Source organism: Salvia hispanica, chromosome 2 (genome assembly GCF_029641045.1).
Source record: "Salvia hispanica isolate PSC_SH4W2 chromosome 2, Shi_PSC_v1, whole genome shotgun sequence".
Taxonomy (NCBI): Eukaryota; Viridiplantae; Streptophyta; class Magnoliopsida; order Lamiales; family Lamiaceae; genus Salvia; species Salvia hispanica.
In genome coordinates, this window is record NC_142693.1 from 63,643,019 (window position 1) to 63,647,160 (window position 4,142).

The 4,142-nt window shown below is 36.2% G+C and overlaps 1 pseudogene; it reads right to left on the bottom strand.

Moving 5' to 3' along the window:
* Positions 1-3,017: 3,017 nt before the first annotated feature.
* LOC148932904 (LOB domain-containing protein 29 pseudogene) lies at positions 3,018-3,888 on the bottom strand (annotated as a pseudogene).
* Between the last annotated feature and the right edge of the window lie 254 nt (positions 3,889-4,142).

Consider the following 4,142-nt stretch of genomic DNA (forward strand, 5'->3'; position numbering starts at 1 on the left):
TACAAATTATTCTCGAAGCTTCTCTAGCCCGAATCAAGCAATATATGCATTTCTTTTTGTGAAGTTTATTTATTATCATAGACCCACTATTATTGGTATATATGTACGAGTTTATGACTTTCTTCATTTCTTAAAAATGAAGTTATGACCTAGTCATAATGAAATTGTAAATTCATACGATGAAGTTAACTGCGTTGTATGCATTTTGGTGAAGAAATAACAATTGAATGAACTAAATAACCTACGTGATGAAGTAATAAACTCATGAAATGAAGAATATAAACTGACCTGCTTTGTAAGCATATTTTGCTAGAAATTACATTGAATGAACAAACTAACCTACTTGATAAAGTAACAATCTCATGAAATGAAGTAATATAAATTCACTGTTTTGTATGCATATTTTGCTAAGAAATTACATTGAATGAACTAAATAACTTAATTAGTGAAGTAATAACATCATGGAATGAAGTAATATAAATTGACCTGTTTTGTATGCATATTTTGATGTAAAGTATGTTTGTAATGAACTAAAGAACCTAAATGATGAAGTTACAAACTATTTTACTGAGGTAATATAAACTATGTTTCAAATGCTGAATTGTTGTTATGTGTTTCTTGTATATAGGTGAACAAAATGTTGGGGAAAAATCCTCTAGCTCACAGCTGAATGAGAAATCAAATCGGAGGAGGGGATGAAGAGTTTCTGGAGATGTAGTTGAGGCATTATTAATGAGGACATTTGTGCAGTCGCTGAATGGGCTATCCCCAAGCCTAACAAAAGGGCGATGGCCAGAATCATGGCTCATCCTATTGAGATGCGTTGGTGTTTCATTTTTGGATGATTTATTGTATTGGAAAAGTTTGTGTTTTTCTTTTTTGTAATTGAGATTTTGTATTTGGTTATGGGATTTCTATAGTGAGCATGGCGTGGTTTACCAACTTTCTCCTACTGTGGAAATAGTTGGCTATTTTGGAGAAAATTCAAACAATTTTAGTTCACGCACACTATTAAATTACTGGAATGAAGTAATAAACTACTGGAATGAAGTAATAAACTACGACAATGAAGTATTGAACATACAAGCATGATTAATAGGCAGGTGCAGTCTTAGCATACGAATACATCATTATAAAGAATAAATACTTCATTAATAAAACACTCCATATAGTCTATTTGATTTAATGTGTGCCAAAATTTAAATAAATGCAAATTCAAAGTATAGTGAAGTAATAAACAATTGGAATAAAGCAATAAACAACTAGAATGAAGTAAATAACTACATGAATGAAGTACGAAACCTACTGGAATAAATAATTTACTATAAGGAAATAAACTCATCAGTTCTTCTTCTTCTTCTTCTTCTTCTTCTTCTTCTTCTTCTTCTTCTTCTTCTTCTTCTTCTTCTTCTTCTTCTTCTTCTTCTTCCTCCTCCTCCTCCTCCTCCTCTCCTCCTCCTCCTCCTCCTCACTATCTTGTCACAATTCCTTGAATCAAGCCGACCAACCTCGCCACATTTGACACATTTACAGTCAGGCTTGGACATATTCTTTATTTCTTTCTCAAGTCGTGAAACTTTCTGACTACTTCAATCCTTAGCGCTATTTGAATTAAGTAATAGAACAGAAAATGAAGTAATAACCTAGTCAAATGAAGTAATAACCTAGGTGAATGAAGTAATAATCTAACTGAAAGAAGTTATAGTCTAGGTGTTTGAAGTAATATATAAATCTAAACAATGACAATTTCCAGACTTTCTTCTCCACTCAGAAATGCATCCAATCAATCGCAACGACTGAAGTAGGTGACGCTGCTCTGCAGCTTCTTCCTCTTCTTAGCCACTGACGGCAACTCGTCTAGCATCCCCTCCGGCCCATTCTCCTAACCTCATCAATTATCTTCTTATGCACCACCTACACTTTGCTGAACAACAAGTGCAACACCATGTTATCTACCATCCTCCCCATCACCACCACCCATTACGCCGACATCATCATATTCAGATCGTACGCTTCTTGCACCACATCCGTGTTCACGCCCCATAGATGCGCGATGCAGCGAGAAACTGGCGCGAATCTGTTCCATGAATCTGTTCTGCTCCGCCATTTGCTTGTTCCACGACGCTATATGCCTCGTTCCATGTGTAGTTGGTGAGCTTTTCCATCTCCACCAGATCGAAGATCCACTCCGCAGAGTGGTGTTTCTTCCTCAACTCGGATGCGGTGGGGCGGGGGAGGCCATGGAGGTAGTTGCGCCGGGGATAGGTGAGAGAGAAACATAGAGAGAGAAGTGGATTGGATTTGGGAAGGGAAGAGGTGTATACACGTAGCTGCATCATTTTGGTTCTTCCAAAACTACCCTTGTGTCAATTTAACAAAATAAAAAAATCAGCTAATGTGTAATTATTAATAACCATTAGATGTGATTAATGGATGGATGAGATTTGGTCTCTAGTTCGGTCTTTAAGAATGGTTCGACATTGATCACAACTCTATATATATATATATATATATATAGGGATGTATTCAGGTCAGAACGCTAAGTATAAGTAAAACTCAAAACACATGCAGTCCATTGGATCATATGATCTAATGGTTAGATTAATGCCACGTGTCATCTAATAATGTAGAATTTTAGACTAATAATGTAGCTCGGATAATAATGTAGCAATTTAGTTGAATAATGTAGCATTTTAGTCTAGAAATGTACAGTTTTAGTCTTACAATGTACATTTCTAGTCTAATAATGTACCTAGCCTAATAATGTAGATTTTTAGTATGATAATGTAACAAATCACAACCATCCAATCTAATGATCCAAGGGCTGTGATTTGTGCTGTATTTTACACTAAGATGCTGTAAGGACCCTAACACACCCCTATATATATATATATATATATATATTTATCCAAAGTTACACAGTGAACAAGCATTTCTAGCTAGGGCTTCATAAATATGTGTTCATCATCAAAGTTTGCATACAAAATTTTTGTTAAAAAACCTAAATATAGTAGAAATTAATGGTGAATATATCTGAATGCAACTGAGTGGAAATCATCTTGAAACGGCCATTGCCTCTCCTCCGACTGCATCTCACCCGAATCAAAGCTCTCAAACGAGCGGTCGTTCTCTTCCACAAAACCAGAATTCTCACCTCCTAAATTCTCCTGATTCTGAGATAAATCAGGGTAGAATTTCCCATTAGGGTTTGGTGCAGTTATGATGGAATGAGCTGCTTGTTCCTTAAGAGAAGCCAGCTGTGCTTGTAGATTCACAACCTTCCAACATAAAAATTAAATATTACTACCACCTCCGTATTTTAAAAATAGAAACCTTTGAAACGGCACAGATTTTAATGCACAATAGGTAAAGTAAAAGAGAGGAAGAGAAAAGTAATGGAATTAATTAATGTTAGTGAATTGTGGAGTCCAGTAGTGGTATAAATGGTAAATAAATTGATGTACATGGGTTTAAAGATTTCCAAAAATAGAAAGTTTGAAAGTTTTTATTTTTAAGGGACGGACTAAAATGGAATGAGTTGCTATTTTCAAAATACGCAACTAACTAAATCCAAAGATTATTCAGACTGATTTATGTAAAAAGAAGTTAAAACCAGGTGTTGAAGGGCGAAGATGTGGGAAACGCAGCCGTAGATGGGATCTTGAAGCCTGGCCTGAGATTCGTAGGCGATAGTGACAGCGGCCTCACAGCTGTAGGAGACGGGGAGGTGGGCGAGGAGCTTGGACACGTTGCTAGCTCCGAAGACCTTGTGAATGGCTGCAAAGTGAGCGGTGCCTTGCTCGCGGCAGAAATAGGGGGAGTAAACGCAACCTCTCACGCATTTTCGCTTCCTTTGCAGGCGCCACAAGGGGAACCTGTTCCTGCCATATTATTCATCAACAACTAAAATGCTACTTACTATGATTTGTATTTAATTTTTTTTATATATATAGTAGAAGTTGTGAATGATATTGTAACAGCCTGGATTTCTAGGGTATAATAAATACGGCGACTGTTACCTAGGCGAACTTAAGGCAACAAGAATGTAAACTAGGGTTTCATTTAAAGCGATTTGACCAAGTGTTTAATGGAGTATCAAGGCAACAAGTCAACGGCTTAAATACGAAAAAATCAAGATTTAA